Genomic DNA, 25307 nt, shown 5'->3' with positions numbered 1-25307 from the left:
TCGAGGAAGGGCAAGAAAAACATTTATTTCCCCACGCGGAAGAGTAAGGTGACCTAGTTGAGTGATGAAGGCCTAACCATGCCATCAGCTCCTGGGGAATGCTGGGGACCAGGAAGTACTGAAGATGGATGGAAGAGTGAGTTCTCTTGTAGCTCATATATGCAAAAGTCTCTTGACCCCACACATAGGGCTCTGAAATTTCTGTTTAAAAATCAAGTAGGCAAGGAAATTTCAAACACTAATATTAGACCATTCTGCATTTTTTAAAATTAGTATTTGGGATTATTCATGGAAATCTTCATTAGATGCTATAATTAGTTTGGAAAATTGCACAGATTGATCTAGACCCATGTGTTGTGTCCAGTTGCCAGAGGGAGACTGAAATTGCTTTGGTATTTCTTCTGTTAGGGCTGAGAATGTTTTGGCAGGCATTTGGGAAGGGTGTTCTTGCCACAGGGTTTTTCGTTCAGAAGTTCCCATTACAGCCATCTAATCTAAGTTCCTGCAGCCTCTTACAGCTTAAAATACCATACGTGACATGCATTGCTTTTGTCAGGACCTGAGTGCACCAGTGCCTCGCCTTGACCAACCTCACCTGGGGACTCTCCCCAGGGGCAACCATGGGCCAAAGAGCCCCTTACAGCATTTCTCAGCCTGGGGCTGTAGTCCCTGTCCTACTGAGACTGCAGAAATGCTGGTCTCAGCTGTCCCCTGTCAGAAACTTGCATAGCCACCCAGACTTTTCATCATTCTTGGCTGCCACTCTTGGGGCTTCCTTGCTTGTTTCACCCTGGGGACTGTGGGATGGAGCCCTGGAAGGTGAGACCTGTGTCTTGTTCATGTTTTCATGCTTTGTCTTCAGGTCCCTGTCCCTTAATGAGCAGGCAGCCATTGTCCTGATAATTTTCAGTCGTATACTTGTAAATCACAATATAGATTGAATTTTCCTTGCAGTTATTGCAGCATAAATCAGGAGTGATATAAAGAAAATTATGTGATCTTCGCCTCTATAAAACCACTGTGTGCTTTATGTGAAGTCCCAAATGTCCAATTTTTTATTATTTGTGTAACTTTCTTGTCTAGTTACCACAGAACCTATTTGTCCCTTGATACAAACACCTGAATGAGAGGATATACACCATATTTTATGAAGTAATCTTTAAAGGCTTTGAATTCTTTCATGTTGCATGGTGCAGAGAAATAGAAAAGGAGGAAAAATGAAAACTTGGCATAAACTTCAAAAGTTGAGTCGAATTTTGAATCTTGCCTACAGGAGGTAAGAGCTGGTTGAAGAGCTCTGCAGCCAAGTTGAGAAACCCTGGGAGGAAGTGAGCAGACCACACAGGATTAGGGAAGATGAAAGAGAGCTTAACAAGATGACTGGTACAATCCTGCAGACACAAGCCCAAGTCGGTCTCCCATCAGTGACACTTCTATTCCAGTAACTCCCTTGCACAATTCATCTTTAGAGGTCCCTTCCAACCCAAACTGTTTTATGATTCTGTGACCATGAGGAAAAACAGCAACTGCTTTTACCAAAGCAGATGTGATTGTATCTGTCTAACATTTTAGCACTTTATTTCATGAGGAGGATTAGACCTTAGATATTAGGAAAAATTTCTTCATGGAGAAGGTTGTAAAGCACTGGAACACACTGCCCGGAGGAGTGGTAGAGTCACTATCCCTGGAAGTGCTCAAAAGCCATGTGAATGTGACACCTAAGGACATGGTTTAGAGTAAACGTGGTGGTAGTGCTACCTTGAAGGCAGATGATCTTAAAGGTCTTTTCTAAACTTAATTCTGTGATTCTATGGTACTTACTTTGATACTAACCACCTGCTACTCCTAAATTTTAAAGGCCGGTTGTACTGAATACAGGTAAGCTGCTTTGTGTGCATAGAGAAGCTAATTATAACATTTGTAAACCCGAACCCCACTAAAGATATTTGATAGCTATAATACTGATCAAACAGATAATATTTAGCAGTATTTCACAGCAACTGTTCCAAACATTACCATTATACAGGTACTTGCATTCTATATCAACAAAAATATTTTCTGTATGCAATTCTTTTTCGCATTGTTGGAGATAGGTAATAATCCTAAAACTCTTAAGTTGCCTGATTTAAAATACAGAAGTATGTACCTGTTCATTCCAATATAGTAGAATGAGTTCTTTCTACACCTTTGAAAATGTCTCTTCTGCTGTTTCCTCTTCCACTGTACTTGCTGTAATGAATGAGCCATTAAAATCAATGGGGTTTTTGGGGGGTCCCAAGTGCTGGAGAGCTGGCCAGAGTAACGACCCATGCACCGATACGATTTGAGCATCGTTCTGCCTTTATTGTTTACCTATACAAGCTTATATCTACTTTGCAAAGATTCACACCCAGTCCCTCTAGACGGCCTCTAATCCGTGGGAGAGCCGACCAGTGTATTGCTTTGCCAAGGACTTTCAGGGTTGCCTGCAGCCAGGTGTCTTCCAGGCTTGCCTGCAGCCAGGGGCCAGTTCAGGGGCTTTTCCTCAGCAGCCCTGGGTTGTCCAATCTTTCCAGGGGTATCATATGCCCCTGTTCCACAAGGAATCCCTCTACAATGGGCCATTAAAACAACTCTATAGACAGATGAATTGGTTCCAAATAAGTACATCAGAGAATTTGCGTGTGTTTCTTTTAATCTGATTGCCATTCTTTAAAAAAGGTTAGAAAAGTCTTCTTCATTTACTGATGGAAGTTTTCTGTGGGAAAGGCAACTAGGTTATTTGATGTTTTCCAGTTCTTAGGAGCTCTTTGCCTTCTGGTTGACTTCACACCTTCTCTCTGTTGGAATGCCAGATACTAACAAGCAGTCACTGCTTCTAATCCCTGTTCTCAGTATAGTTTGCAATTCATGGGGCAGCTGTCTTCAAAAAAAGGCCAGGTTACACTTAGCTATTTCAGTTCTGCTGAAAATTAATTCTCTGTCATCATTCTGTGTCAAATAATTTACGAATTCTCAAGTGGTCTTGATTAGATTTGGTGTTTTTAATTCAGAATTGCATGTATGAGGCTGACATTTGTATGACTGCTCCTTGAGTATAACAGAAGTATCCTCATGAGCCATCTGAAGCCACCTGTCTCCTGAAGAAGATGAAGTGTAGATCAGTAATGTACACTATGAGGCTGGAACTTGCTAGAGAAACCAATGGCAAAGTCTCCTCCAGCAAGAAAAGCTGTAGAAGGTTCTCTCATGTTTTACAGAAGCAAACAGATTACTTGAAAATCATAGGCACAAATACTCACTGCCCAGTTAATCTGATACGCCATTAATATGCATGAGTGGTGGTATGTTCTGTTAAGAATAGCAGCTCCAAGGATTTAGACTGAACACTGGATATTGCCTAATAAGCTATCAATACTGCAGCAGAGCAAATGCAGGACTGGTACCAGAGTGCCACATTTTCGCAACAAAGTTGTGCTGAACTTAGCTCAATTCTTACTCTAAGCAAGAAGTCTGCTGCCTCTTTTCATACCACACAGTAAAATATAAGCATACATTTTTTATGAAGGATACAGCATAAATACTTGAAATTAGCCCCTTAGGAAGAAAAAGATATTTCCATCCTACATAGCAGAAAAATTGTGCAAAAATGAAAAAATGAAATGATATGCATTTACACTGCAGCTAGAAAACACTATAAAAAATGAAAATATGGCAATAAAATGACATGAGGTTTTTGATTTTTCAGTCTAAAACATGATGTACAATGTTTGTGAGGAAAAAGTAGCTTAACAATTTGAATGTATTTTTCTTTCATCAATTGTGTTATAAACAATGATGAGTAAGATTAGTTAAGAATTAACTAATTCTACTCAAATTATAATTTTAATATGTAAATGATGTCTTTTCCTGTAGTATTCACCATATCCATTTATTCAAACTTAGGTTTATCTGTGAATCCTACCACCTTTTCTCCTAGCTCCACCTTTTTTCTTATCCTTTTTCTTCCTCAATTTTATTTTTCTTTTTTGTTTTATTATTTAGAAAGGCCTGCTATGAAGCTATCTTTCTTGCTGCAGGTTTTAATTTCCTGACATGCATAAGTTTGCTAAAATAATAAGAACATCTATAAGTCAGACTAAACACACCAAAAACTAGATACTGTCTGCATTCGCTTTTCATTTTTCCTATGTTTCACATATACTTAAATAATTCCTACGCAAAACATTACAAATGTGATCAGCATTGAATTGATGATTCAGCTAATTAGGGAACAAATACCAGTTGAAAATACTTTTTTCTGTTTATGATTTATTTCTAATAATGTCAAAAATTGAAGGAAAGGCCCATCCACTTTTACCAGCTGGAGTGCCTGGCTGACAGCTCAGCTGTGAGCTTTCCAGGCCCAAAGACTCAAGGGAATCTGAACAATTACTATCACAAATGGGATTTGGATGTTAGCTCCTCAAGAGCAGTTTTCCCACTTGAAATCTTTTACAAATCACATATTTGTGCATAAGTTCTGGGTTTTCCTACTTGTATTTTTGAAGAAGACTATCAGTTGTTCAGCTTCTAATTCTCAGAAGTCTGGGATTTTTGCCTTTGTCAGGACTTGCTAGACTTATCTGGAAGACTCCTAGAATCAGTATTATTTTGAAATTTGGCAAAAGAAATAGCTTGATTTTTTAAAAACTGCGATACTGAGATGTTTTTCCTCTGTGGAAAACATTTTGATTATATATTTCTCAATTATCTTTCTCAGTAATAGAGGAGTGATAATTTCCTTTCAATTTTTTCATCATCCCCCTAGAAAGTAATTTTGGATCTTGTCATGTATCCTTTTGCCTCTGTGATCAACTTCTCTGCAGTTCTAATAGATTCTTTGCTATGATCTTAAAAGGTGCATTGGTTCAATAATTGATTTGTTCTTTGTACAAACTCTCTAAATATCTGTCTGGCTTTGGATGAATTTTGATAAGCATTTGAAAGAGCTAAGTTTACTTGAAGGTTCTGAAATTAAAACTCCCATACCAAAAGATAAGCAAAATTGAGTTTTTAATATATTCAAACTGGGTGTAAGGGTAAGTTTCATGTAACAAATCTGAGAGAAATAGTAGCTAGGATAGATCTCTAGGACCAAATAATTTTAGTACTTCTAATTTCAGTTATGGCAAACAAGGGGTGTATACTTGCCAGATGATTATAGTATGTGTATTTTGACAGAACCGACAGCTCAATTTTGATAAAAAGGTAAAGAAAAGGAGATGGAACATATATTTGCTTTTCTGAGTATTGGGAAATATATTTAAAATCAATGTAAGCAGAAAGGAGGAATTCAGACTTAATTTTAGGAGGTTTCTTATATTTTAAGTGTTTTATTACTACACAGAAGAAACTTAATCATACTAATAGTTGTATTTCATCTTGGCCTCAAGAAAATGATGGTTAATTGGGTAAAAGATTATTAAATCAGTAGGAAAGAGAAAACTAATTAAGAAATTAACCAGAATTATTCAAGAGAGACTATTCTAAAGTGCTTGGAAATGAGCTATGTGAGTCAGGCATGCCTGAGTTCTATTCTTGCTTCTTTTTTGATGACTGGATTCCCATCGTCAGAAAAGACAAAACAGGCAACTTCATGTACATACATACATACATATATATATATAATTAAAAATTATAAATACATTTTTGTATTTATAAATATACATTAAATAATCGAACCATATATCATGTCAAGTTGGAAGGCACCATAAGGACAATCTGGTCCTACTCCTTGCTCCTTGCAGGACAACCTACAAACAAATTAAGGGAGTCATCCAGATGTTGCTTGAACTTTGACAGGCTTGGTGCCATGACCACTTCTCTGGGGAGTCTGTTCCAATGACAGACCTCTCACTCACTGAAGAACCTTTTCCTAATGTCCAATCTGAGCTTCCCCTGATGCAGCTTCATTCCCATTTCCTTCTGTCCTTTTACTGGTCAACAGAGAGAGATCAGCACCTTCCCCTCCACTGTCCCACACTGAGAAAATTGTAGACTGTGATGAAGTCACCCCTTAGCCTTCTCTTCCCTAAGCTGAACAAGTCAAGTCACCTCAGACACTCCCCTTAAGATCTGACCTCAAAATCTTTCATCATCTTGGTCACCCTTCTCTGGGCACACTCTAATAATTTGACGTCCCTCTTCCACTGGGCCACTCAAAACTGCGCACAGTATTAGTGGCTGAGACTGCACCAGTGTGGAGTGGGAGAATCCTCCTCCATGCTGTGTTTGATGCACCCAAGTCATGGCTAGTCCACCTAGATGCCAGGTGACACTGCCAACTAACATTCAGCTTGCCATCAACCACTGCTCTCCAGTCTCTTGTCCGGCAGTTTTCATGAAGAACCAACATTATGCCATCTTTAGTGGAGAATCTGGTACTTGCTTTTGTTAGATTTCATATGATTGGTGATTTCCCAGCTCTCTAGTCTATTCGGATCTCTACGTAAGGTGTCTCTAACCTCAAGGGAGGGTACAGCTCCTCCTAATTTAGTATCATTGGCAAACTTACTAAAGAGGCATTCCACTCCTGCATAAAGATAATTAAAAAAATTAAAAATCACTAGCCCTAAAATTGAACCCTGGAGAAGCCCATTAGTGACTGGCTGCCAGCCTGATGTACTCTCATTTGCTATAACTCTTTTAGCCCAGCCCATCAGTCAATTGCTCACCCAGTATATTACAGACTTGTCTAGCTGTATGCTGAACATTTTGTCTAGAAGAATATAAAGAGTTACTGAAGGTTTCCAGCATATAAAGAGTTCTATTTATATATATATACACATACACAAAGACTTCCTGGGAATCTCCTCTTATGAAAGATAAATAGATTTTCCTACTTATTTTATGCATTTGTGATTTTTTTTTACTACTTATGCTTATTTTCAGTTATAAGTACAGATCATAAGTTTGCACTGGACCACTCCACTCATATTTTGCCAGGTAATCTAAACCAAATTTTGACCAGAAGAGGAGAAATCCATTTTGGGATGACTTCAGAGGTTTGCTCAGCACTGAGATTAAAATGAAAACTCTAAAATTCTTTTCCTTATGTATTGTTTGTAGTCCATCTGTTAAGACTTTTCTTATTGAAAAACTATGGTTTCCATTTGGATCTCTTTGTAACTGTTCTGGGCAAGTTAAAGTAGGCAGCAGTTTAGGCTGGTAAGTGTCCTAGAAGTGGCAAAATGGCTTTGGTTCCATTGTCTGTTCTACCCAGCAGAGACTCATAATGCCAGATTTGTTGCTGAGGGATGTGTTGGACAGTCACAGTGAGCAGTAGGTAATTCTGGGGCCACAGCCAGCAGGACTAATTGTGTCTCCCAGGTCAAACTGCCCCAGGAGCAGATGAACTCTAGCTCTCCATCTCTTCTTCTGACCCCTGGAGCAATGCATTTAAAACGTGTCATTGCTGCTGAAAATTTATGCCAGCTCTGATTCTCTCTTCTATGACAGGATAATGTAGCAAGGGATTCACAAATGGATTCCCTAAAAATAGTGTCCTAATTAAATTTGCATAAAATATTTTGGCTTGTCTGAACAATGTTGTTGGATAGAAGGGAAGTGTTGTCAAACTTTAATCTACCAGAAAGAAAAAAAACTTCTCTGATACAATAGTCTCATAAAAGTTAAGAAGATGAGTGAATCATTCCTACATTGTGTACTTCAAAACTTCAGTATCATTCCTTGTCTCAGTATCTTGTGATTAATACAAGAATTTGCCAGGTGAAGCAATACATTGAATTTTTGATATCTTCCAGATTAGGCTCATAGCATCAATCCAGTCCTCCACAGTTAATGGGATAACTACTTAGAAATTAACTGCAGTGACATCTGTCTTAGATTTGTCTGAATGGACTTTGAGTTGTAAGAACATGTATGTCATAATCATCTAACATAATCATTTTATTAACTTTAGGATTATCCTAGTTCAAAGACCAAAGCAGTCTATAGTATATTTTATATCTATTTACCATTATGTTAGTTCAGGAACCAGATAAATGACTTCAGGAGTTTGGTAGGTTATATGTTATTTAAATTTAAGTTTAATTGCAGTATTAAGTATTGACTTGAGTATTTATTTCTCAGAAAGTTCTATGCCTCTGAATAATCTGGATGGCCAGAATGTGGGTTACAAATGCATAAGATTCAGAATGTCTCTGCAGTGCATACATAAAGGATATGCCATATATGTTTTATATCTAGAATCATAGAATCCTTTAGGTTGTACAACCTAACATTGCCAAGTACCCCACTAAACCATGTTCCTACGTGACTCATCTATGTGTCTTTTAAATATCTCCAGGTAATTCAACCACTTCTCTGGGCAGCCTGCTTCAGTGATGGATAACCCGTTTGGTGAAGTCTTCATAATAGCCAATCTAAACCTCTCCTGATACAACTGAAGGCTGGCTTCTCTTGTCCTCATCCTTTGTTCCCCACTGCAACAAATAAAGGATGAAGATTTTCCATAACCATCCTTGTGTTGCAAATATATTAAAGAAAAAATTTTATTGGGTTTTGGATGTTTTTATGGTTTTGTTTTGAATTATTTTTGGTAGCAACCATATTAATTCCTGTTGGTCTTTGGTCCTTCTGATTTTCTCCCTACAGAATCTCAAGTTTGTAGTCCTCCTGAGTGGCTTTCCCCTTCTTCCAATGGTCATAAACTCTCCTCTTTTTCCTGAGTTTTCGAAAAAGCTCTTAGCTGGTCTTCTTCCCCATCATCTCATCTTTCAACACATGGGGATTGTCTGCTTCTGCACATTTAATAAGTCCTTCTCAAAAAATTTCCAGTCTTTCTGGACTCCTTTGCCCCTTAAGACTGGCTCCCAAGGGACTCTCTCGGCCAGGGTCCTAAACAGGCCAAAGTCTGCTCTCCAGAAGTCCACATTAGCAGTTCTCCTTATTCCCCTCCTTACTTCTCCAAGAATTGAAAGCTATCATTTCATGACTTCTATGCTCAAGGTGGTCTCCAGCCATACTCAAGTCCTTCTCTGTTTGCAAACAGCAGGTCCATATTAGGAAAACACTTTCTGTACAGATGTGGCATTCACTCTGCACAGGTTGAGAGGGCTTGTCTGTAGTTTCAACATACCAGTTTGCTAGATTCCAAGCAGGTTTTTAATGTCTTTGGCAAAATACTCAAATTTCCATCTTTCCAACATGAAGAGAAAATGGCCAGCAGAGGTAAAGACCAGACAACCCCAAATCTCATATCAGATGGATTGTGATCCTGTTCTATTTAGGACTTTCTAAGTGCAATACCTAGGGAGAACAATTTCACCCCTTATTTCCTGCACTGTTTGTTAGGATTGGTTAGCTTCTTCTATTTTGATGTGTTGTACTTCAGTGGGGTTTTGTCCACATATTTTACTTTTTAAAAAAAATCGAAGCAAGTTTTAAATTTGAAGTTACTGAAAGTTAAAGCACTTTGACAGCTTGAAGATTGAGCTTATATGTAGGCAAAAAAGTAAAGCTGCTTTTCACTTTCTCATGTTTAACTCCATAGCTGGGTTAAAAACCTACTGCCACTGAGAATTGTTCTCAAGCAGTCTTTGTTCTCTTAAAGCTTAGCATCAGAAAGTTGGTATAAAGGATATTCTTCTACCTCAGAATATTCAGTTCTTTGAAAAAAGATTGTACCTGTATCAGCCTCACCATAATCTCAAAGCACATTAGAGATAAAGGCCTTTTATGATCATTGATAGAGTATCTCCATGAGAACAGGTTATTGGATTGCTTATAATTGCATATTTCAGTGTGCATAGATATATTTTGATAAGGCACTTCATGATGTCTGAAGCTTCTTTTTTCAAGATGCAGTAAATCTTACTTTCCAAAGACGACTTAGACTAGTTGGTATAAAGCAAGAAGTCATTAAGAGTGACAAAGTGTGCTATATCTACAAGAAAGTAAGAACTGTCCTGTGTGAATTTAAAACTAAGTTAGTTAAGAGCATTTCTCAGTATATCACTGACTTCACATGAGCCATTAATTCTGGCTACCACAAACACAACTAGAATGAGGTGTGGCAATCTGAGCAAAATCGAAATTCATTTGCCTTCAGTAATATAGGATATAAGCTTAATTGCTGTCAGGTTGTTGCATATATAGCAACTGAGAGCAGAATCCCCCTGATTAGAAAAGTCATAGAATGGGTATTTGATTGTTTTTTATTGCTGTAAACTTAATTCTTTTTCTCTAAATACTCCTGGGCTTCATCCACTATAAATAAACCTATTTTTCAACGTGATTTTACTGCTAGATAGCAACTAAAACATGGTGTTGCCAGCTCCTCTGACTTTAACATGCATTTGGTTGCACTTGATGATTTTTTCTTAAAGCCTCAGCTCCTGAAGATGTAAGATTGCTGAGCAATCTTAGCTATCATTATGAAAAATGTGAACACTTAGATTTCATAATTGTAGAGGGAAAGCTTGAAAATGAGAAGCCTAAGGCTTATAAACCATCCAGTCTATAAAAAAAAAATCTAAAATATTTTTTAAAATCTCATTTAAATGAGCCTCATTATTTCAGGTTGGGATGGAAAGGGAGGAAAAAATGAAGTATGGTTTTGAATGTAAGAGGTTTATAACACTGAAAATATAGGCACAATTTTAAAATACAGTTTCATACTCAGCTTTTTTCTCTGATGTTTCTGATACATTGCTGATATACTCACTGTTTTTGAAGTGACCTTCAACAGCGAAAAAATCTGGGTAAAAGCATCATGGATTTTTGATCACAGAAAGCCTTCAGCTGCTGAAGAATTGCTTTCTAAAATATTTCTGATGGCTTAAACAGGATTTAAGAGGTTTCTGCATAAAAAAACTTTCTGCTTTCTGCATAGGAAAGCTCTGGTGAGGAGCTCCTCAGTACAAGAGAGACATCCTGGAGCGGGTCTAGTAGAGGCCAAAGATGATGAGGGAACAGGAGCACCTCACTTATGAGAAAAGACTGAGGGAGCTGGGCCTGTTTAGCCTTCAGAAGAGGTGACTGAGAGGGGACCACATCAATAAATATCTGAAGGAAGAATGTCAAGAGGATGAAACCAGGCTCTTTTCAGTGGTGCTGAGTTACAGGAGAAGAGGTGATGGCAGAAACAGGAACACAGGAAGTTCTACCTGAACATGAGGAAGAACTTCTTTACTGTTAAGGGTGACTGAGTACTGGAAGACATTGTCCAGAGAGATTATGGAGTCTCCTTCTCTGGAGAGATCCAAAAGCTGTCTGGACACAATCGTGAGTAACACACTTGAACAGGGAGGCTGGACTAGACAACTTCCAGTGATCCCTTCCAACCATTCTGTGAGTCTGCTTGAGACCTAAAGCAGAGAAAACGCTGTTTTTTTTCCTTACACCCATTGTAAAATGAAAGTCTACTCTGGAGTATGAGAATGGTTACAGCATGTTGAGTAACAAGGGATAAAAGGGATAGCTTTCTCTTTTACTTACCTTGGTTGTTCATATTAAATGCAGTGCTTATGAAAGCGCCAGAGTTTCCCACAGTGAGTTCAGACTTTACTATTTATTGAGGTTCCAGTCCTGAAAAGTGTGGAGCAGTGGTGCTGAGGATGCTCAGTTACATTGGTTGGTACTTTGCAGATTTAAATAGTAAGAATCAGCAATGTAAATTTTTCCATATTACTTCTCATTTTGCCAAGCTGGAACCTCCAACTTTTGATTTGACAAGGCCATTCTGGAATAATTTTACATTGAGTATTTCTTTCCTCTCTTGTTTACTACTCTCATCTGCAAGCAGGTGTTCTGTGACAATCTAGTCTTGGCTATTGAAGATGAACAGTATTTGTGTTAGAAATGAAGCCAAGTGTAGCATTGCATTTTATATACTGCTTGCTGACAATGGAATGACAATGAAAACAGAGAACTCTCTATTAAAAAAAAAAAATCCAGAAGTTGTTTAATACTTTCAGAAGATTCTTACAAAGGAAAGCTTTTTCAACACGTACATTTGTATGAAAAAAGAAAAGCCACAAAACCCTGCAAGAAACAAACAAAAAAACCAGCACACTGGGACACAAAAGGAAGAGGAAACAGTCAAAAATCTGGCCTGACAGACCACAGCTCTGGGGTGTTCTTTTCTTGGATCATGTTAAGAGCTATTCCAGGACCTTTCCCAGTTGCTTATTTTCAATATGATTCAGTACTCTGGACATTAATTAATACTGTAAAAATGTTGATAAAACACTCTGGCTATTTAAATACAATTTTCATCAGAGATATTATTCCCTTTGTTTGATTTATTCCATTTCAGAATACTACAGTGATTCTGCATATTAATAGTGAATAATGGCTTCCATAATATCTTGGATGACTTCTCACTATGTATTTGCTACACTCTAGACCCCTTGCTGAAGGTAGTGATCAAATTCATAAGAAGATGAGCAACAAATTTTGGTGTGATTTCTAAATCACAAAGCTCTTAAGGGAATTGGGCCAAATCCGGCAGCCCAAGAGAGGCAATGCTGCCACAGCTGCATGCCCCCCAGTACAGTTACTTGCAGGGTTGAGCATGTATTGCCCGTAGGCGCACACACAGAACACCACGTACTACGCAAACTTGCATATAGGATTAGAGAATCAGTGAATGTTTTGGGTTTGAAAGGGCCTCCAAGAATCACCTTGGTCCAACCTCTCTGACATGGACAAGGACATCTTTCACTGGATCAGATTGCTCAAAGCCTTGTTCAACCTAGTCTTGAACACTTCTTATGATGGGGCATCCACAGCTTCTCTGGGCAACCTGTCCCAGTGCGTCAACAGCCTCATAGGAAAGAATTTCTTCTTATGTCCAATCTAAATCTATTCTCTTTCTGTTTAAAACTGCTGCCCCTTGTCGTAGAGGCCATGGTAAAAAGTCTCTCTCCATCATTCTTATAAGTCCCTTTTAAATATTGAAGGGCCACAACCCCTGGTCTCTCAGACTTTCCTCATAAGAGAAGTGCTCTAGCCCTCTGATCATCTTCATCACCCTATTCTGGACTCGCTCCAGTAGGTCCCTGTCCTTATTGTGCTGAGGATGACAGAGCTGGATGCATTATTCCAAATGGGGCCTCTCTTTTCTCTCTCATGAGAGAAAAGAGAGGGAGAATCACCTCCTTCACACTGCTGGCCATGCTGCTTTTTGCACAGCCCAGGGTACATTGGCTGCCACAAACCAGATTCAAGGACTGAAAATTCACCCAGAAGTATAAACTGGAAAAAGAACAAGATCAGAAATGAATGTTTGATCATTTGTCTCCTTGTGTAAAGTTTCAGTTGCCTCATCTGTATACCATGCACTAGTTAATCAATTAGTTGGTTCAGTAATGTGAAACAATTAAGAAAGCTTTGGTACATTCACAACAAAAAGGAGAGTATTTACCATAAAAATCTCCGTGAGTTCTTTGACTTTGATTGGAGGAGCTTGTCTTTGTTAACATTAAGTTTCTTCAATTTTCTTGTGGATTTTCTTAAAATTTAGCATACCTTAGCATTTAGGTGACAGGAGCTGTATAACATTTCTCTTTGGGAAAGACATTTTGTATGGTAATGTTTACTAAATGCATTACTATATATACTGATGTATGAATATAAATAAACTGTAGCAATACAGTCAAGGGATACATTGCTTATTTATGTAAGTGAGAAACAAACTCACAGAGAAAATGGCTTTACTTGCTTCTTCCCGGGAAGGCTTATGATTGATTCACTGAATACGGGCAGCTGTGGGGAAAAGAGTAGCATCTCACCAGAAAATTCATCAAAATCTGTCATACAAGAACTCAGTGATGAGAAGAAATTTTTGATATTTTCACAGCTAAATCCAGGGTATCTTAGTTCTATTTTAGTTATGTTAAAATAAAATAATTATAAATATATATGTATGTGTGTATAGAGAGGATAAATCCAGAAACTAAAATCTGAAAACTGTTGTGGATGTGGGAGAGAAATTCTGCTCTTGAATTCAGGCCCATGCTGTATGTTTTATGGTGAGAGCCGTAAGGGCATTTGCACATTTTTCAGGCAGATAGATGTTTCCAGAAAATCCCCAAAGAATCTACTTAATCTCCTAGGAATTTTATTTTTTCCACACAGAAGATTCTGTGCATTCAAGCATTGCTATTGTGTGCAAAAACTTCAGTTGTTTGCAACTTTGTGAGGCCTGCTTAGTTTCGTGTGCCCTACCTCCTGCATGCAGTTGTAATTGCCTACTTGCTTTTGTGACTTTTTTCACTGCTGTCTGGGTGACCAGACTGGAAAGGTACTAGTTGCCAGTTCAGAGTGGCATGTCTGTCATGTTTGCACTCTGATGTCTGGAGGGGGCCTCAATTCCAGAAATTCTCACGGGGATAACTCCCTTACTAATCCAATAAAATATTATTATTGGCTTCTGGTTTGTGTCTGTATACCAGCAATCTAGTTGAATCTTTCAAAAAAAACTAGATATGTTGAGGTAACCTCGGAAATGGAGAATTGTTAAAGTAATAACAACTATGTGCTGAGATAGAGAAGGGGTTTGGAAGATACATAACATTTGTCCCCCGAGGCATTTCAGATGACTGATTGAAAGAACTGCAGAATTGGAGTTACAATGATTTTACCTCTCTTGTTCATCAGACATAATATTGTAGGCACAAACCCTAAATTGGACTATATTAGTAATTTTTCTTTTATTCTTTACTGTCTGTACTGTGGTAGCACTAGAAGGCGAAGGCACTTTGAAAAAGAAACAGCAGGTGACTCCTCCTCCATGAGAATGCAAGGAGTATAATAGATTTTGGCAATTTACTCTTCAAAAAGCTGTACGTTCACACAGTAAGCATTTGTTGTTTTAGTAGAAAATGGAGTATAACAGTTAAGGAACGAGGCACATACAGTCTTGCTGATTGAGGTAACATTTTAGGGAAAGTCTCTGTCAGACACTAACCCACTAGCTTCCTGAAATTAAGTCAATATTACAGTGTCATGAGCATGGGATATCTTAAGGCAACTTCCTTTCTAAAGCAGAAAAATCATCAGATTTCAAACCATGGAAAGTGACAGATAACATTAATGAGTAAACATCTAAAATTTTTCAAAAGTAATTTCTATGTTGGAATGTTCAAAAGATAGGTGGCATGACAATCATGCTCATGGCTTTCCTTTAGGAGATTTTTTACGTACCTCCAAAAACTGATGATCACTTTTCAAGGTGACGAATAATCTAAGTCTGAAATAAATCTGAAATGAGTGTAGCTGAGCAAAAAGAATGGTTTCCATATTTTACAGTAAAATCACAAATATCATTTCTGTGAGGAAGTTTCTATTAATTTTCCATATCTTAGGACAAACACAGTGGTCAGAAAATGAGCTGGCATTTAATCTGGCACTTTCAATTATTTTCTATGTAATTAAACTGAAATCAAATAAAGAGTTATGCTTGAATCATATTACTACTTAAATATATATTTTTAATCATAGACACACAATATATTTTCAACAACATAACAAAGATGAAAATTATATCAACATACTAAGTAGTTAGCATGATGGCAATCAAAAATAATATCTTTCCAGGATATGGCAGATGAAGTAGAAATGTTACTTTTCTCCACACTGGGATTCCTTTTTATACTGAAAACAGATATTCTGAAGATAAATTGAAGAAATAATGCTCTGAAATATAAATGTCTGGAGAAAGTGATAAAGTAATAAAGTATCAATAAAAATATTTTCTTCTTGTTCACAACTGAAAATATAACTTTCAGTGGAACAATGTAGTATGATTTCAGCTGGGACACTAAATTAATAAACAATAAAGAAAAACTTTTCACCACCTTTGAAATGAACTCTTTGAAATGCTGCCTCTAACACAAGCATAGGATTAAGAGCCCAGCACTTGGAGTCATGTGATGCATGTTGTAATAAACCTGTCAAAAATTTTCCTTGTCCAGGAAGGAAAAAAAAATTATATATATATTTATAACTTTAAAAGCCTGTAAAATATACAGGAGGAATATATGTCATGAGTGAAAATTCCTTATGTAGGGAATGAAAATTCAGAGAGGACTTATAGAAGAGTTTGATAATGAAGAGAAAACTTATGCTGGGCCAAAACAGAGCTTTCAGTCTGCTACAGATTTATGCAGTTTTACCTTAAGCATTAATGTTTTGGCTGGGTGATGGGGAGGAGGAAAAACATTTCCCCTGCTCTTTCTGTCTCATTATTCATCCTCCCTTGGGGAAAGTAGTCCAAATGAGAAGCAATTCTTCTGTGGCTTCCTTGCTACTACCGATCTGCAGCACTGCTTGTAATGCTTTGATGGAAAAGAAGTAACAGCTAATTACAAATCTGGGTTTTGGCACCAAATTTGGTATTCAGTATTTATCAGTCCTCAGTCAGAGAGAAATGCACATATTACAAAGCTTACAAAATTACAGTGTTGCAGACCAGATACCAAAAATGGGTATTTCCCTGTGGCCTGCCTTAGAGCAGGAAGTACAACTGGAAATTGAAGAGCTAGTGTAAATGCACTGTCTGAAACAAGAGTACATTAGTCCATTTCAGGTTCTTCCCAAGATGATGAGAAGTTAATTTACTAGGGCCTCAGGCCAGACCTCCATGCCAAGGAGTCTTAGAAAAATGAGCCCCAAACCTGGACCTACAATGATATTACTGGTTTCAAAGCTGGTCGCAGTGACCAGTGAGCAGTGAGTCAGCGGGTTGATTGCTTTTTTGACAACAGAATTTTTGCCAGGAATCTGATCTAGTGGCAATCTAGGATTAAAGCCAGATTAAAGCAGCCATTTGGGAACATTCACGTACTAGAGATTGACGACCTAATCATTTTGGAAGCTTTCAAAGCCTTCAAATGGAAAGTCTGAAGAAGTGAAAAACTAACTGAAATTGGCCTGGTGAACTAGTCTGATAGTTCAGAAAAAAACAGGAATGCTGAAGCAGTTTTCCTCTAGGAGCAGTCTGACAGAGATCTAAGTCTTAGTGGAAGCAGTCAGTCTGATTTTTTTTGTAGGTGCCTCTGGTTTTCTTACCAAGGGTAGCCCTTAAGTTTAAGGGGAAAGACTAGAGAGCAGAAAGCTGAGCACAAAGCTGTTCCTCACTAAAGCAATTATTTTCTTGCATATATTTGGAATTGATAGATGACATTAACTCACAATAAGACAACAAAAGGTTTTGAGTATAATTTACAGGGCCAAAAACATACAGCATCCAAAGGGACATGCTTTTAGCTTGTGCTTGAGAAGGAAGACTCATTTGTGGCATACACATAAATAGATTCTGCTAGTGCCTCCTTAGGGTTTTATGGTGCTTAACCTAGGTCTTGCACCACTGCAAAAGCAAAATACAATTAAAGTTACGGCCATCTGGAAAAAAAATAAAAGGTTTTGTTGCAGAGAATATGAGAAGATAGGTAAGAAAATACACTGGATCATGAACTAATAATCACAGGGAATGGGAACAGTTCTAGCAGATAACTGGGAAAGGGTGGCTGGGGTGCACAAAGCTCAAATTGACTGCAAGATCTTTAATATGCTGCAGTATATTTAGCCAGATTTGGTGCTCCACTCAGACTACAGCTTGAAGGAGTGCTTAAAAGTGTGGAGCTGATAGCAGATGTGATGAGTGGGTGTGTGAACGGATCTTAAAAACTTGGCTGCAGTGAGCTTAAGAGTTTTCTTTTTAGAGCTACTTTGAAGGAAGGCAAATCAGACTAGTGCTTGCTATTTATCTGCTATGAAATGCTTTCTTATTGTTGTTAGCCCAGATGACCAGTTGGAGAAGTAAATTTAGTTGGCTGAAGGAAAGTGAAAAAATCCTTTGCTGTTTGTCCCTTTTTTAGCAACTTTTTGATGACTTGTCATAAGCTCAGGATTAAGAGAGTTTCCATGGCAAAGGAGTTTGGTTGTATATCGATCTTTCATTTATATGTAAATGAGTCAGACACAAATTATATTTAGTGGTGTGACCTATGTTTTTGCTTATAATTTATTCAAATATTTTAATACACATGAATACAAAATGCATATTCCAGTCTTATAAGTACATGCAAAATACGAAGTTATTATGAACTTGAAATTTCACTCTAACAGTCTGTCCTGTATTATGGAGTGTCACTAAAACTTAAGAAATTAATGATGTGGTCTTTCACTACTGTTTTCTTTTTCCTGGAAATAAACACAACATCCTCATAATTACAGATAAGAGATAAGAGAACAAGTCTTACTATCTAAATGTTGCAAATAGTCATTAACAAATTTATCTTTCAGTGCTGTGTTTCACTGCTTTCATTGCAAGCTGCATTTGTGAGTTTATAACGTGAATGCTAAAGAACTTTCTGTATAATACACACAACCCTTCTTTCGTGCCTTCAGTCAACAAAGAGAGAAGTAATCGGTTTTTCTTCTCTCATTTAAAAATGCACCATGACATATGACTACAAAGACATTGCTAGATTTAAATTTTGCTCTATATTGTGAGAGTACAGGTATACAATATAGGTATCTATTTAAGAAAAGAAGTCTCCATGAGTAGCGTTTCAGTTTCTTAGACAATATCAGCAATGTTACCTATGTAACATGTGTGCTTAAGAACTCTTTAACTACTTTGAGCATTTTTTGCCCTCCCTTTCTGGGCCCAGACTGATGGTTTTCCACTAATCAAAAAAATATATTCCTCTTCTCTTAGTTCTGTGGGTCCCAGTGATGTCTACTCAGCACTGAACCGATGACAGGAATGAAAATAAAGTCTATCTGGAAATAGATAACCTCCACTAGCTTTTATCTTCATTGCCCTTACAGGTTGAGCATGTTGGTCTCTTCAAACATAATGTCTAATATTTTCATTCTGAGGAGAAAAAATAAATATTGCCTAATACTATCATGGCTATTGCTGATAATAATAAATGTTACTGCGTAAATGAAGAGCTACAGAAGAGGAGGGTCTTCAGTGTTCTGAGTCAGAGTGTCCTTCAAGGCTGTGTTAGGACCTGGCATTGAAGGTGAGGGTTATTGAGGTTCTGGTTAATAGATTCCTTAGGGCAGATTAGAGTGGAACAACAAAACCAGTGGTTTTTTAAAATTTATATATATATATGTGGGATTTATTTTAGAAAAATTAGGTTGCAATGGAAAAGAGGTATGTAGCTGTTTTAGTTATTATCTATATAAACATATAAAGATGTCACCTAAGAAAATATATAAGGAAAATAAAGAAAGAGATAAAGAAAGGATAAAAGTAGCTAGCAGAGAGGAAAAATATCATGTGGATCAAGCAAGGAGACTTGATTGTTGCAATTTTGCTGCTCATTGGTTGAAGTGATGGTTGCAGTCTTGACCTGTCATGGGTGGGGGAAGCCCACAAAACATAGGGTTCAGTGGGTTAATAGATGTTCAAGTTCAGGTGGGAATGCCCAGATACCTCCTCAGGGAAGTGGAGGGGAGTTTTATGCTGTCAGATGTAACACTGCGGATCATGTGTAGTCCTCTGAGAGGTGAGAGGCCCAAAAATGAGTGTCTGGGGGGCACTTCAGGAGTCTTTGATGGCTTACGACACCTATGACATGACAGCTGCCTCTCACTTGAGCATATTTGAGCCAGTTATGCCCCATGGGAAGGGATGAATGCCTTCAGGCCTATGTGTGAATATCCTCATGAATATGAATATCCCAATACCTTGAGGGGGGAAGGAGTTTTACAACTGAGTCAGCTGTGTAAGGGAGGACACTGGCAAAATAAAAAAGCATTGTCCCACCTAGCAGGATCCACTCATTGGCCTTTTCACTTAACTGGTTTAAAACCTCTCTTGTTGCTAAAAGAAGGTTTGGCTTGGTCATCCTCTAGTGATGAGTACTCACCCCTTCTGCGCCTGGGCTGTTCTTATGCAGATCAGAAAAAGTTTCTATACAAAAACTACCAACTTCTCAAGGTAGGCATGAAAAGAACTTAAAGATCTTTTTCCTTGAAATATAATTTTGAAATGTTTTTCTCTGGCCACTCATGGGAGAACAGGGGGACTGGAGGGGAGAAATTCTGCTTTTCCAGTAAAGAAATCATAAACTATTTCCCAGCAATGTAATGTTCTGAGTATTTTTACATAAATTCCAGATTTTAAAATATGAATAAAAAGATTCTAAATGTATGATTCAAGAATAAAGCTTGAAGTTTTCAGAGCAAATATCTTAGCAAAATTCTTCAGAGAGTAACATCCATTTCTCACTTCACTTGGCGTTTCTTCTCCATGAGCTACCTTTTTTCCCTCAACAGGATATATATGAGTAATATATTCAAAGTACACTGAGTTACACTCTTTCAAAAGAAATAGCATTGAGATGAAAATTGAACCTATTGTTTTTAAGATGCTTCCAGACATTCAACTGTTTTCTCACATAAAGAGCAATACCCTCTCCTCATCACACCATCCTTTCCTTCCTACCCTCTGTATCCCTTCATTGCATGACTGGAGTCATAAAGTTGTTAAAGAAGACACTAACAGTAGAAGTCCCAGTACTGATTTGAGGAGCCCTACTGGTTATTGGCTGCTGGAATTTGAACACAACTTTGGATCACAACCCTTTCAATGTGGTAGTGCACCAATCTCTCATTCATTGTCCATTTATCCAGCCCATTTGCACCAATTTGGAGATAACACGAGAGAAGAATAACTGTGTCAAAGGCCTTGCTAAGTCAATGAATACAACATGCACATCCCTTCCCTTATCCAAAAAATCAGTTGCAGAAAGCAGGGAGGTTGGTCAAGCATGATTTCCTCTGTTAAACTTATGCTACGTCTATCACTTTTTTGTTTCTTTGTTTGTTTCTAACGGGATTTACTTCATAACCCTTGCAGGGACTGAGATGACGCTGACTGGCCCATAGTTCATCGAATTCCTCTTCTTGCCTTTCCCTTCCTGAAAATGGGTGTGAGCCCTGACCTTCTTCAGTCATCAGGAACATCCCCAATTCCCATGACCTTTCAAAGGATTTAGACAGTATCCAGCACCCTTCAGAACCCTCAGGTATGTCCCGTCTGGTCCTATGGACTATTGTACGTACAAGTGGATTAAGTGGTTCCTAATTCTTCCTTTCTTGTCGGTAGTGCTTCAATGCTTGAGGACAGTCTTACCATTGAAAACTTGGGCACAGAAGGTTTTAAGAACCTGTGGCAGTCACGGACATGACCCCATGAGGGTTACTCCATCTGTGGGTACAGATTATGACCATGGGTTTCTCAGGATTCTTTAGTACACAAAGTCATAGAAGCCTGGGTTTCTGAGAATTTCTTTATTACAAATTTATATGAAGTACTTTTTTACTACAAGTAAAAAAATTCACACATTTATACACACTAGTAACACTATATAAACTATAGATTACAAGTCACTACAAAGTTACCACTAGGAAAGCAAGTATACATTACAAGAATAAAACAAATATATATATGTATATTTCAAGTAAGTTCGTACTTCCAACTAGTGAAGTAAGTATATACTTATGAACCTTTATCTGTGAGAGCAGCAATATATATATTATGTGAAATTTTACTGGTAAAACATTCACCAAACTATTCCCAGGAAGGGGACAAATAGATGATGGAGAAGTCCACTTCAAAGATGATTGGTGTTACAGAATACAAGGTCAGCTGGGAGTCCCTAGCAAAGGTCTGGTCTGTCTAGGAGGTTGTGTGCATGGAAGCTCTTTCAGAGAAGATCATTTTAAGTAGGAGGGAATTACTTTTGGTAGGCACTTAAGTAGGCATAGGACTACTGTTTTTGGAATAGTTGTTGCTGACTTTGTTATTCTGCACCCATCAAGGTGTCTTTGTCCTGCCAACTACCTGTCTTCAAAGGAAGTTTTGACTGAGCTTATCAGGGATGACTCAGGCTCCTGACTAAGGAGATGTCCTTCTTTGTTAGTATGTTTAGCTGGTTGCCTTTTCGGCTACTCTATCAATACCTCAGTTTTTTCCCTATTGTTTTGCACTGGATCCCTTGCCCCACTAAGCAATGGGCTCACACTCTCCTTAGTTTACCTTAAACCACTGATGTACTCGCATGCACTGTACTCTTAGTATGTGTTTTCAGTGGTTCAGAAACAAGGTGTGGTTATTTCCACTTCTTCCAATCAATGTTAAACTTAGATTGGAATGACAATTCCCAAGAGCTGTCATCTCACTGTTTGAGATGTCTCCTATTCCTCTTGTCTCAAAGGCCCAGAGGGTCTGAAGCAGATTTTGGGCTTATTATGTGAATTATTTCTGTCCCTGAAATTAAATGGAAGTCTATATAAATGTCTATGACACTGAAGCACTTATCTGAAAAAGCTATGTAATTATATGAAAAAAAAGTGTCAGCAGCTACAATACTGCATTCCCTGTGCAGAAATGCAGCCTAAATATGGATGTGGGTAGAAGAATGGCTACAAGCTCAGACATAAATAATTAATCTGAGTATTTTAATTGCATTGGTTGCATGTTTGCACGTACATCTTAAGAGCCCTGCAGATAAAATTTATTGTCTTGGATTGCTTGTAAGTAATGAATGTATTAGTCTTTTCCCTTCTGTTTCATAATTGAGCAATTCAGGCATTTAATTCTTGCTTCTAGTTAAATGAGCAGTTTTAATTACAAAGTAATTGATTGAACAGTGTAAATACACTTCAATTCTAATTAATATGGCTGTGTTATGTGGTGCATTGTACCAATACATCTTTTGTTACCGTGTCTGGATGTTCTCGTACTCTCTTCACTGCAATGAATGGGAGTTTCTGGATGCCTTTTTTTTTCTTCAGGAAATATGATGTTAGAGTTCTAGGAAGTTGTACAATAGCAAATTATCAGAAGGACATGTTTGAACTTGTTCTAACAAGATAAGACTTTGTACAAAAAACCCCAACCAAACAAACAAATAAACAAAACCAAATACAAACCCCTGACATTTTCCATGTGTTTCTTTAAGTATCTTTTAAAATTCAGAGAAAAAGTAAACTAGAGATAAGGCTGGTTTTGATTAATACATTATGTTACACTCTCCAATGCATATTAGCTAGTCATAACATTTTACTGGATGCTCTGCCCCACTTTCCCCTTTGTCTCAGGACACCTTCTTTAAGTTCTTCTTTTACTCAGGCTTTAATACTTAAATAAGTATTGATATATTTTCTACTTGTCTTGTTGCTTCTGTGAACAAGTCTATATTTAAGATTAAATCAAGCAACCTCTGCCCATACTGTTGTTTGTCTATGAACATCTCAAAATCCTTCTCCTCTAACTTTGCTGGAGATTTTTATACTTACATATGCCAGTCATTATATGTTGGCCTCTATGTATGAGCAGGAAAGGGTGAGCAACAATAACAGTTTCTTCAATTTCACCACTTGAATGACCATGTTTTTTCCAGCTCTCTCCAAACGGATTCTTTCCCCTTCTTCTCACAGTCACTTGAAAGACATGAGTACCACACCTATACTACTGTTACTTAATATAGTTTTCATCTCAAACAAAAGAAAAGGAATTGTACTATTACTATAAATAGCCGTGATACAGAACTATCAGATTGCTTTCTGTATCTCCAAAGAACATCTTTATTTTTGTTTACGTGGCATGTTAGCTTGCCAAGGATTTTCTCATCTATTCATATTAAGCCTGATATCCAGGATGCTGGCACTTGCTTTTGGATATGACAGTTACTAAATAACTGACCAACAACGTTGCCAAATATGTATTTGGATTCTGTGTTGGACACACTTTCCTAAGAAAACATTTATCTAAGAAATTCTACAAGCAAATATGAAGGAGTCTCCCTGTTTTTCATAAAAAGGGAGAAATGTAAGTAAATTTGAGTAGATAGCAAATATCCCTCCCCGTAATTTTTCTTAAATCATTCACATGAGAGAAGGTGTTTGGATAGTGCTCTTCATTTGTGCTGACACTACTAGTTCAGAAATCTTTCTACAGCATGCAGACAATTGCAAATATTTTCCAGCGTAATTCCTTTTCTAGAAGAGAAATTGAGAAACTGGAAGAGAATTGTCTCCTAGAAAAAGGCCTACCTGTTTATTCTGTTTGATAAAGAGTCATGATATAAGTAAATCTTTTTCAGTTTGACTAAGATTAGTTACTCTCAGATTTTCCATGGTAAGCAAATAAGACAGAATGCTGTGTACTCAAATTCCCAGTATTACACTGGGTCCTGATTGGTAAATCTTTGTAGCTGCACAGGAACTTAGCCATTTTTGTCTGTAAGAATCAGGTCAAGATTTACTCCAGCAAATTTAGACCATACAGGAGTCTCCCCGTAGCAGCTTTAAAGCATGTAGACATCTTCTCATGCTTCTTTTGATTCTGCATTTACTAATTAGTCAGGCTTTGCTTCTGTACTTATAACATTCTTGGCAGAAGCTGTCAGTGATAAAGAGGTAAAACTGAATGATGCTCTACCAGTGTGAGAAAGTAGGTGTGCTCTCTTGACTGGAACCTCAGGTCAGCTGGGCCATTTATTCCCTGTTTACTTAATTTTCTAGTCGTTGTCTTTCTGTAGTAGCCTGAACGAAAACAAAAGTTTTGGAAATCAAATACCATCAGTGTGAAACAGTCTATTACAACCTGGTCAGGGATTTATGAGTTTGAGGCTCTGAACAGTGTAGATATCTCTTTCCCAGAATATTGAAAACTATTCTTTATTGAAGTGACAAACAGTGTTTTCTGGCCAAATGATTTGTAAATTTTATTTCTTCTGGGGCCTCCAAAAGCTTTTCCTTCTCCATTAAATACATGGCAGTAGAAGGCTATGAAATCTTGGATAATGAATTATGCTGAATCTGTAGAAGAAAAAGTAGACACATCAGCAGTTAATGTGAGGAATAGAAACTCAGATTAACACACATTTAAGAATATTTTAAAACAAAAACTATAACCCCCCAAAAATAGAGCAACACCAAAAAAACAAGAAGAAAAAAACCTCAACAAAAAACCAAAAACCCAAATGAAAAGCTTAATTACCTCTCCTTCTTTTTTGCTTTATATGTGTTCTAGTATTTTCCTGTAGTCTTGGTTTAATAAGTTGCAAATACTGCAGACCAGAGTATGTGAAATATGTCTGTCATATTTTTATTTGACTTAATGTCTTCTGCAGCATTATTCTGGCACCACTCTAGAAAGTTCACTGTAGAGCAGCCCCAGTAAAGTGGCTGTACCCTGATTTGATGTCAAGTGCTCTTACTGAAAGGGTAACAGGAAAAGATCTACTGGTGACATCTATTCTCTGTCTTGGCAACTAATACTGTTG

This window comes from Coloeus monedula, assembly GCF_965178545.1.
Source record: "Coloeus monedula genome assembly, chromosome: 1".
Lineage (NCBI taxonomy): Eukaryota > Metazoa > Chordata > Aves > Passeriformes > Corvidae > Coloeus > Coloeus monedula.
This window is presented reverse-complemented; position numbering follows the sequence as displayed.